Raw genomic sequence first — 12,372 nt, forward strand, 5'->3', positions numbered from 1 at the left:
AGGAAGGAAATTCTGTCACGGGTTACAACATGGATAAACCTTGAGCACATTATGCTAAGTGAAATAAACCAGATACAGAACAAATACTGTATGACTTCACTTATATGAAGCATCTAGAGTAGTCAACTCCATAGAGACAGAAAGTGGATGGCCATTGCTGGGGACTGAGGGAGGGAGAAATGAGAAGTTGTTTAACAGGTACAGAGTTTCAGTTTTGCGAGATGAAAAATGTTCTGGAGAAGGATGGTGGTGATGCTTGCACAACAATGCGAATATCCTTAGTGTCACTGAACTGTACACTTAAAAATGCTTAAGATGGTCAATTTCATGTTATGTGCATTTTACTACCATTAAAAAAAAATAAGGTAGAGGATGTGAAGTCAAAAAGCATGAAAGAGTTTTCTACCAAAGCAATTTTGGATATGATTGCAGTTCTCGACCAAGCTACTCCAAAGAAGGCAAAGTTATTTGCTGATGAAGTTAATATATTGCTTTTTGTATTAGTCTTTTCTCGTGCTACTAATAAAGACATACCTGAGACTGGGTAATTTATAAAGAAAAAGAGGTTTAATAGACTCAGTTCCATATGGCTGGGGAGATCTCACGATTATGGCAGAGGCAAAGGAGGAGAAAGGCATGTCTTACATGGTGGCGGGCAAGAGCTTGTGCAGGAGAACTCCTCTTTATAAAAGCGTCAGATCTTGTGAGACTTATTTACTACCCCAAGAACAGTATAGTAGAAACTACTCCCATAATTCTATTATCTCCACCTGGCCCTGCCCTTGACACATGGGGGTTATTACAATTCAGGATGAGATTTGAGTAGGGATATAGCCAAACCATATCACTTTTAAACATAATTGTATTTAAATAATCAATTAGAAATTCATTCAAAACACAGGCAGTGATCCCATAATAACACTGCTGAAGAAGATCCATAAAATTTTAATTACATTCAATTATCATTTCTATTGAGCCAATAGATTCAAATAAAAGGGTATGGGGGTACAAGAGACTCTTGACCTAAGGAACCATGCATTATTTTGTACATATAATGAAAAACAGGTTAAAATCAGGATGATGTAATTCTCAAACCTTTGGAAATCAATCTGTGTATGACTGTCTTTTTAAATGTCTCCTTGGATCATTATACTCTTTGACATATTTTACTCTGTGAGAAGAGAAAGGTATTTCCAACACTCTAAATGTTGTGTTTCACTGATAAACTGTCCCATCCAATACTTCGAATCCTCAATGGCCCTGAAATTCATATCTGGTAGAGAACTAGGCAACATGAGTTTTCCCACTGCTGTCTTTACATGACTTCCAGGCATACCTGAATGGCTTCCACGTTGGTGCCACCATCTAGACAAGGTGAACACAGTGGCACCTGAAAACTTAGAGATGACAACAATTGCAGAGCCCCAAGAGGTGTTATAGCTCTTGCTCAGGGAGTCCCGAGGTCCAAGCTTCAAAGAAATGTGGTAGCTCTTCACTCCTGTAGCTTGGCAAGTGTGAGCATGGTACAGCTCTCTTTCTCCTGTAGTCTGGCAAGCAGGAGCATGTTACAGCTCTTTTATTCCCATTGCTCACAGCTCAGTGAGTCAGCCAGGAGCATCATGGCTCTTTCATTCCCACCACCTGCAGCTCAGCGAGTTCCAGGTCCTTGTCCTGCAACTGAGAGGAATAAGGTACACGAACACCAGCGAGTGAGTAAGGCAAAAAAGAATTTTATTTAGTGACAGAAGGAAAGCTCTCAGCTATGAGAGGAGAACCTGAAAGCAGGTTGCCATATGTGAGGCTGAGTGCAGGCTTTTTATGGACTTAGAATGGGGGAGAGTGTGGTGATCGATCCATTGGTGGGCTTGGCAAAAGCACCATTCAATTGGTTAAAAGGCATTATCCAGAAGGAACCAATTGAAAGAGAGGGTAAGATGCAGATAGAAGTTATCACTCCAGTCGTAGACTCTATCCAGAACCAGATAAGCTCAGTTTGCAGGCTTTAATCATCTTTGGCTTGAAGGTCGGGTCTCACCTGTCCCTGTCTGCCTAGGAATTTGTCTGTCTCCTGTCACTGTCATCATCATACTATCCCCACTCCATATGCATACTTTTACCCTTTTACCCTTCAGTGTGACTAAACAAAGGATTCAAAGAAAATATGAACACCTTTTTCCAAAAGTCTGTTCATTTTACCTATACATACAATGTTATCTGTAGCACATAAAATACACTATCTGATAAGAACATAGAATGGTGGTAGAAATGATTTTAGATTTGTTCTGCACACCCTTTGTTTTCTCACTGGGGAAGACGAGGCCAGAGTGCTGAATCAACTGGCCAGATTAGCTAAGATTCTGTGAATCCCAACATTAAATTCTGTGCATATCGCTATAATGGTTTCCATGGTGGATTTCATGCATGTATGTCCTATAATATAACAAGTTCATTAACTATGTGACTTACATGGTTTGTGTCATAGTAGTGTCTTCTTTAAAGAAGTACAATCCAAGCACAAAAACTTACTCAAAAAGAATTCTATTATTTATCTGTGTCTCTCTAAGAATATTTAAAAGAATTCAATCTGTAGTCTTTTGGAATACTTTTATTTCTTTAATTGTCTCATCCTATATTCTGAGACCTTTCTTTCACCATGCCTCCTAATCATCCCTTCTGTTTCCCATGCATTTAAATGCTATTCTCGCTTCCCAGCTCACACATCTACTGAGACAGAGCACACATTTTTATTGAAGTCATACTGGAACATTTCTGGCTTAGTTTTACTCTTACTGAGTCTCTGTTTTCCAGTCTAAAGCTTAAAATAGCTTTCCTTGGCTTTATTTTCTCCTGCTTTCAAATTACATATTATATGAGGTAAGTTGAGAAAAGATGGGCTAAATTAAGCAAACTGACAGCTCTCCAAATGATTGGTCTAAAGGATGTCCAGAATGGATCAACACACTAGTGCTGGAAGCTTTACATTTCAAGGTCTTTTGCCCTGACATGATTATCAATGAGTTGCATGCAAGGACATGAGATATCATGAGCTTTCATGTTGTCTGAGACTTAGATCACAAGTATCTCAGCAGAATGAGTCAGATTTTAAATACCTTCCTTCCAGCTAGGATAATGACCAAGTCATAAGGTCCAGTAGGAAAGGATTGAAGACGTATTCAAAACCAAATGCAAGATAGCCTGAAACAAGGAAAGAAAACTTTGCAGTGCTATGAGACGTGCCTTTTGACCTCTGGGACCTTAGGGACTGAATACTAGAGGCCAAGCAGGAAATGTTGGGCAGAGATTGTCCTCCAGCTGCTGGGAGGACAACAAGCCAGACTGGAAGGAGTAAAGCTTGAACAAACATAAGCAGTGCCAAGCTGAGTTCATCTCAGAAAAGAAGGGTTATGTCTTTGTTTAGAGGCAAAGCAAAAGCACCTGGGGCCTAGATGCTCACAAATATCACTGACCAAAGTATATTTTAGCTCAATGTCAGTTGAAGTTAAGATCAGAAACAAGCACTGTTTTTCTTTCTTGCTTTTGGGGGAGAATTTCATGTTTACCCTTAGTTGTCTGAGAAAAAGTCTGTTTGAACATTTACAATCTTGTGTCATATCAACTCATCAGGATCCAAAAGATATTGACAGATGAATTATTAATTCACTCTCCCAAGATTAACGATGATTGTATGAATGTTGAAGGCTTTGCTCAGGTGGCTTGAAAATAACTTTAAAAAAACATTGTGAATCTTTAGCACGGAATAAAGAAAAATAAAAAGTAACTCAAGTATGTTATTACTTAAAAAATGCAAAGTGACTACAAAAATAGCTGACATAAGATTTCAGGCTTCATTTCTTGAGGTTAGTGTTGACCAGGTTCCATTCTGTGAAGGTTGGAACACATCTGGGAGTACTGGAAGTAATTACTTGGAATAGAGCCCAGGCATACTTGAACACATTCAAAAGAGGATGACCATGGTATGTTGAAGTAGCTGAATACGATGATATTGAAGCATCTGAGAATTTTGATCTTGGAGAAGAAAGATTGGGAAAATATACAGAAGCCTGTAGGAGACGTGATTTTGTATCTAAAGATCAACCATGTACGATAAAAGTTAGATGGTTCTATGATTTGGATATTTGACTCCTCCAATTCTCATGTTAAAATTTGATCCCTAGTGTTGGAAGTGGAGCCTCATGGGAGATATTTAGATCACGGGAACAGATGATTCATGAATAGATTAATGCCCTGGCTGAGGGAAGAGGTAAGTGAGTTCTCTCTCTGTTTGTTTCCACAAGAGCTGGTTGTTTAAAAAGCCTGGCACTTCTTGCCTCTCTTGCTCTCTTGCTTCCTCTCTCACCATGTATATCTGCACACACCAGCTCCCTTTTACCTATTACCATGACTATAAGCAGTCTGTGGCCCTTTCCAGATGTAGATGCCAAAACTTGAACTTTTCCAGACATCCGAATTGTAAGCCAAATAAACATTTTTCTTTATATATTATACAGCCTCAGGTACTTCTTCATAGCAACACAAAATGGACTAAGACAGATGGCCTGACGATGTGGAAAAGATCTTTCCCACTAGGCTTTCAGATAACGAAGCAGCCTCTTAGAAGGAAGAGGGATGTGTCAGTGGTCCCCAAGATCATGCCCACATTCAATGATTCGGTAAGACTCAGGACTCAGAAGTTGTTACACTACTCATACTTACAGTTTGTGATAGCAAAAGGACACAAACTAAATCAGCACAGGGAAAAAATGGATGGGCAAAGTGCAAGGGAGTGTAGACACAAGCTTCCAATGTGCAAGGGAAACCAGGCACACTTCCAAGTGTGTCCTCCTAGTGGGAGCACTTAATGCCTCCGGCAATGAGTTGTAACAATATATGCAAAGTACTGTCAATTGGGAAAGTTCACTCAAACCTTGGAGTACAGAGTTTTTATTGGAAGTCAGACAAAGGCACATATCAAACATGATTTCTAAGTCTCCACACTTTTAGAAGGAAACAATTGTTTACCACAATGCACACCACTTGCATGCACTGTCTGCACAATCTTGTATGCATGGTTCAAGACATACCCCCTACCCAAAGCATGAAAAGCCTTCTCATCAATGGGAACATTCTAAGCACTTAAATCACAGGAAACAACCAAGGCCCATCACTAAAGTGGGCCTTTCCTGGGAATGTGCAGGGTTTGAGCAACCCAGGCCTGCCATGTTAAGTCTTTGCTGTACAGGGGACAAGGGTGGTGAGTCCATGGTGGAGGGTTTTGTAGCCTGCAGCTACTTTTTTTCTTTTGGAGATGGAATCTCACTCTGTCTCCCAGGCTGGAGTGCAGTGACGCAATCTCAATTCACTGCAACCTCCTCCCTCTGGGTACAAGCAATTCTCCTACTTGTAATCCCAAGTAGCTGGGATTACAGTTGCACACCACCACACTCAGATAGTTTTGTATTTTTAATAGAGATGGGGTTTTGCCATGCTGGCCAGTCTGGTCTCCAACTCCTGACCTCAGGTGATCCGCCCCCCTCGGCCTCCCAAACTGCTGGGATTAGAGGCTTGAGCCACTGCACCTGGACTTCCTGCAGCCTCCTTTTGTCTGGTTCTTTGTGCAAAAGACAGGGAAACTGGAGAGAGATTCATTTTGATTTAAAAATCCTTGCTCTATGTATTTCAAATAAGATACTTTACGTTGGCAAATCTTTATTTTTAATACACTATGGAATGTATCTGAGTCACGTGGCACCATGTCATTAGCGGAAGGTATCCAAGTTACTGGCAGCATATTCATATGGGTCTGCCGCAACCTCAATTCTTGCCTCCTCAGAAGAAGAATTCAACAGAGGGGCATAAAGCAGAAAAAAAGATTGAGGAAAGTTTCAGATCAGGAGTGGAAGTTTATTAAAAAGCTTTAGAACAGTGAGGAAAGGAAGGAAAGAAAACAAAGAAAAGTACACTTGGAAGAGGGCCAAGCAGGTGACTCGAGAAACCAAGTGCACAACACTTTGGTGAATCTTGAAAGAAATACCTAGCATGGTTTATAAGCTGTGCCTGATGGATGTTATGTGAACATTTGTTTTCTTTTCCCCTGAGTTGGGGAAGGTGGGAATCCTGGTGAATTAGATTTATTCCTTCACTCGTTCTAAAACTCCAACGTGTACATGAAATATCTGGGGATCTCATTAAAGTACAGATTATGATTTCATAGATTTGGAGATGGGCCTCAATTCTGTGATTTTAACAAGCTCCTGGGTGATGTCGGTGCCACTGGTCCATGGACCACATGGTGCCCAGGTGGTAGCAGCACAATGTCATGGAGGAAACCAGAGAGCAGGTTTAGTACAGACTCCTTATATTTCTACCCCCTGACATCTTCTCTTGTTTCATCCCCCCCCCAACCACAACCTGGTACAACTTACAATGTTGCAGGGCAGTAGTTTTCAAGCATTGCTGTTTGAAACTACCAAGAATTACCTGGTTTTCCAGTTAAAAGTGCAGATTCAGGGTCCCCACTGCACTGTGGTCCAATTCTGAGAAGAAGCTTGGGAACATGCTTTTTTTGTTGTGTTTTTAAAGTGGAACTCTCTGTGATCTGATTTAGGTAGCAGAGACCCCAGGATCTCTGTATGAAGGAGGTTGTGATCATCAATGTGATGGAAGAGAGGACATGGATGCTGCTTAGAAGCTTTGTTTACATAGCAAGCACCTGGTTTCCGATGCCTGAGTGTATTAATCTGTTCTCACATGGCTGATAAAGACATACCTTAGACTGGGTAATTTATGTAAAAAAAAGAGGTTAAATGGGCTCACAGTTCCACACGGCTGCAGAGGCCTCACAATCCTGGCAGAAGGCAAAAGAGGAGAAAGGAACATCTTACATGGCAGCAGGCAAGAGAGTGTGTGCAGGGGAATGCCCATTTATAAAACCATCAGATCTTGTGAGACTTATTCACTACCACGAGAACAGTATGAGGGAAACCACCCCTGTGATTCAATTATCTCCACCTGGCGGCACCCTTGACACCCTGGGATTATTACAATTCAAGGTAAGATTTGGGTGGGAATGCAGACAAATCATATCACTGAGATTGTGTATTTGTTTGGGTGACTCTGAGGGATGTGTGGAGATTTTTGTGTGATCTAAATCCTTTTCAAGCCACCCCTCAGTGCAGCCACTGGAGGCAGGCCATCTAGGAACCACACTTTTCCTCACTCCAGGAAGGAGCCAGGGACCAAGGCACTCTAGAAAAGCTATTTTACTCTTTTTGGGGTGGGGTACAGAATCTTGCTCTGTTGCCCAGGCTGGAGTGCAGTGGTGAGATCTCAGCTTACCACAACCTCTGCTTCCTGGATTCAAGTGATTCTCCTGCCTCAGCCTCTCAAGTAGCTGGGATTACAGGCATGCGCCACCATGCCTGGCTTTTTTTTAAAGTATTTTTAGTAGAGGCAGGGTTTCACTATGTTGGCCAGGCTGGTCTCAAACTCCTGGCATTGTGATTCGCCCACCTCGGCCTCCTAAAGTGCTGGGATTATAGGTGTGAGCCACTGTGCCTCGCCTATTTTACTCTTTTAAGCCTAGTTTGTTTTATCAGTTGCAAGAGAGTAGTAACCCTTACCTGGAATTGGATTTTATTTCATTATTTATTTATTTATTTATTTTTTAGAGATAGGGTATTGCTTTGTCACCCATGGTGGGGTTCAAAAGTGCAATCACAGCTTATTTCATCCTCAAACTCCTGGACTGAAGTGATCCTCCCACCTCAGCCTCCCAAGGAGCTGGGACTACAGGAATGTACCACCATACCAGGTTGTTTTTAAAATTTTTTGTTGAAATGGGGGTCTTGCTACATTGCCCAGTCTAGTGTCAAACTCCTGAACTAACACAGTCCTCCTGCTTCAGCCTCACAAAGTGCTAGGATTACAGATGTGAGCCATAGTGCCCAGCAAAAATGGTAAGGAATTTTATAATCAAAGAGCTCAGAGGAGACACCCAGGAAACTCTATTTGTTCTTTTATTGGTTCTCTTATATCTGATTGGAGTAGGGACTTCACATTCAAACTAATTCAAATTCAAACTAATGTGAATGTGTTTGACATATTGCTCTGTTTTCTTTCTCTTCTTCAAGAACGATGCCAGGAGGATTAATAGGTGGAGATAATCTACCTATTAATTAATTAAGCTCTGGTTTCATGGTCATGTCATTTGTTCTTCCAGCAGCTTGTCTAGTGGAGCCATCAAAAGTGGTGAGGAGACGGCTCTGGAGCTGTGCATGCCTAGGGTGGAAAAGTCCTGTCTAGATTTCTAGTTACAAGGTTACCTGCGCCTCCAACATTAAAGGGAGCATTGGCATGGAATCTTGAAACGGAAAGGGACTTGGAAATTCCAATCCCAGATCTTCCTTTGCTTGTACAGAGAAAGAGACTGAAATAGGAAAGGTTTGATGATGATGCCTGGCAGTATTGCAGTATTAGAAATGCAAGCCTATCCCCTTCACTCTCACACAATTATTTTATCCACTGCACCATTCTGCTTTCCTACAAATAGGAGCAAATTAGCTTCCACCAAAAGAATATACCCTGTGGGGAAATGACTCAAAGGTCAATAATACATATTCGTATTGACTTAAGGAATAGTCAGGCTGCTAAAAGTGTCGATGCCAGTTTTCTTCTCTTGACTTATTTATTAATAATTTAGGATATGGGGAAAATAAGCTGCCTTCTGGAATTGATATTAGTTGTAAAGCATCATATATCAGAGGAAAAGTGAAGTAAAGCCAAGAGACCCAAATGTTAGATTGTGAGGTTAAAATAATGCTAGATACAGCTTCCAATGGGCAAGTGATGCACAGTGTGAGTATAAATAAATACCTGTATGTTGTTTTGTTTTTTATTGTGCTTTATGTTTATGGTTGGATTCCATTGGTTTTGTTTTAATTGTCTAAAGAAAATGATACCAGTTTTCCTTTATCCAAATGAACGCTGCCTTTCAAAGTAGTCAACTTGTAAGGCCACGTGCTTATTCCAATGATGTTGATGCTACTTAAAACATTTTAAATGTCTAAGGCATTTTCTTTAAATATTCTTATTAATGGCAGATTTTTTACGAAGTCTAGCATGTTTGCTATGACCCAAAAAATCTTTAGGAGATAATAAGTGTCCTTATAAAGGTTGTGGAAGGTTGGGAAAATCACTTGGAGTAAAATAAAAGAGGAGTAGATTACTTAAAACGTGGTGATGTCTTCAAAACTGATCCACGTGATCTAAAGGAACAGTGGGATGATGTGGTGTGAGAGAAGTATTCATCTTTCAGATCTCTCCCAGTGACTCTACCTTAATTTGAAAGTGAAGCAGTTTTAAAGGCAGATGTTCTCTGGACTGCATTCATCAAACATTTAGCCAGCACTCCTGGTGCAACGATTGTCTCTGTCAGTCAAAGATGTGTGTGGGAAGAAGCTGAGCCATTGCAAAGTTCGGTGATTGCTACCTGTGGAAGGTGGTGGTAGATGTGTCAGACTGATGTGAAGACAGGCAGTTCATGGCTGACAATCTGCCCATTTCATCTGGTGCTCCCCTCTCTTCTTGATGCAAAGAAGGAAAGGAGAGACTTTAGTCCCAAAGTCAAATCAGAGTGACGCTTGGAGACAGTTAAATGCTGTTTGCTTCTGTGATGTCACTGAGTTGCGACCCTGGTTTTCAATGCTTTGCTCAACACCAGAAACTAAGGCTATAGGAAGGGATGTATCGTGGCAGCTGTACATTAGGAATGAGTCCAGAGGAGAGCGTTTTAGAAGCATCTGCTCTTTATTTAAGAAACTCAGCCCTTTCGATTCGCCTGGATAAAGTATAGCTTCCTAAGGTGAGAAGAAACTTGAAAGGCAATTTTGATATCTAATACAGAATTCTTATGATTGTGTAGGTTCATTTCATATCATTCTGGAAATTTATAGGTGCATTTCACGGTTCAAAAGTAGAAATGCCAGGAGAAAACATCAAAAAGAGAAATCCCATTTTACACTTATCAGAGATCACAGGGTGTAAGATGAAGTTGAGAAGTAGAAAAACATAGCCTCACTCCTCTGCCTGAAGTCGGTGTTTCCTGCTTGCTGGGCTGCCTTGGTTTGTATTGTATATGACTCTCTCCAAGAGTCTACACTTGTCTTCCTCACTGTATGGTGACTCAGGGTTCCTTTACCGGGGGACAAGAGTGAAAGCTGAAAGGTCTCTTCAGATTGAATTCCCAGACTTTGCACAGCATTTCCTCTTCCACATTCTGTTAGCCAAAGTACATAACAAGGGTATTCCCAGTTCAAGGATATGGAAATAGACTTTGTGTCTTTATGGTGGACACAGGGAGGTGTCATTTATCAGGCATAATTAGAAGGCAATCTGCAACATTTCCTTCTGAATAGCCTCAAAGAGAGCATGATTGGCATCTTGATTTCTGAAACCCATGTCTTAAACCCTCAAGTGGTTCATTTTGTGACACAGTTTCTATTTATTGAAAAGCTAAATCTGGAAGAAGGAAATCATGAAGGAAGATCTATAAAAAGCAGTTATTCTTGAATGTATATGTATGTGTATATCACAAAAACTTTACAGGTTTTGATATTATGCAGTTAAATTTGTTCATATGATTGTTCATTTAATTTACTTAACATATTTCAATAAGTAATACACGCAAATGGCACAAAATTCAAAGGTACAAAAGGGCACATGTAGATTGAAATGTAAGGATTTTTTCTGTATCATTTCTCTCTAACACTCATTTTCACCTTAAGAAACCATATTGCTATATTTATAGAAAATTTAGATTTATAACATTGTATTCTATTCAAATCAAATACTCAAGACTAAATAAGAAGGAGACCCATAGAGATGGGGAAGGGGGTATATTTACTTGATTACCACAAACTATGAAGTCATCAACTGACTGTACCACTTTCTACCGCCTCACAGATTAGAAACATAAATAAAAGAAGGAGAAAGAAAACATTGTGGATATGTATACAGATAAGAATCTAGGAAGTCTCACCCCAATGCATCCTCCTGACTTGCAAAATGCCCGGCAGGGTGACAGTGTGGAGAATGATTATCACTCTGGCATCCCCAACCATCTGAAGGAGCCCTTTTTAAAGGACCTATCAAATATGAATAAGGTCTACAAGTTTATTTAGCTAATGTGTGATGCCAATGCATTGTATCACCATTAGTTTTTGTCTGCGATACTACAATGTGACTTGTAAGGCAAACGTGACTACTGTTAAGATTTAGGAAATAGGTATGAGCTTGGTGGCAGGCAGGAAAAGTTACTGAGAAAATGATAGTATTTGCAATTCATTTCAGTAGCATACTTGATGCAGAAGCCAGGTTGTGGAGAGTTGAGGAGTAATAATAGTTCTAGGCCAAGTAATAGGCAACCTTGTTAATAAGTTTATCTATGAAGGAAAGAATAATAGCTACAGCAAGTCATGCAATCACATAAGTGATGTTTTCATAGAAAAGCCTTGAACATCAGCCTTACCTATTGCTACAGGCTAACTTACTGTTGGAGTAGAGCAAGGCAAGCTTTCTAGAGAGTTACATACACATGCCACCCCATGACCTGAGTCAGAGACGACAGGGGAGGAGCTAAGAATCATAGCTAGCATTTACTGAATGTTTGCTACATGCTAGACCCTGTCTTACACAAATTATGTCATTGCATCTTTACAGCAATCCAGCTGTGTACCATTGTTGTACCTTCCCTACAGGTGAAGAAACTGAGTTCTACAGGGGTTAAAACAATTCCTGAAAGCCACTCAATAAATTCATGAAAAGGCTCAAATCAGACCCTGAGTAGCCTTATGACAGAAGTCACCATGCTATACACCACCCCTGTATGAGCCTCACACAAAGGAATGTCAAAACGTGCAGGGATGTTTGACCATATCAACCAATCTTGTTGTAGCCATAAAGTCCATGGTTGTATACACTGGGCCCAAGTGTTGTCCTTTGTCTCTTCAGTTCCCTCTCACTTACATATGTCATTGTAAATACAATTAACCTTCTTATCATCAGACAAAACTCTTAAAGATTCCAGAGATTACTCAATAGTGCAACTTACTCTGAATACAACATAGATTTATCCAGTCCATGATGACTGAAAAGACTAAACAGGAGAAATCCGTTCCTTCAATGTGAGAGGCATGTCTGTAGCAGAGAGAAGTCAGGTCAGTGAAATGATTAAATTTTGCGAGTAAATTTGGCTAGGCTATCATGGCCAAACACCAATTTAGATATTACTGCGAAAGTATGTTGTAGATGGGATTAACATTCACTATCAGTTGACATCAAGGAGATGACCCTCAATACATGACTGCCTACGTCCAA

This window comes from Callithrix jacchus, chromosome X, assembly GCF_049354715.1.
Source record: "Callithrix jacchus isolate 240 chromosome X, calJac240_pri, whole genome shotgun sequence".
Taxonomy (NCBI): domain Eukaryota; kingdom Metazoa; phylum Chordata; class Mammalia; order Primates; family Cebidae; genus Callithrix; species Callithrix jacchus.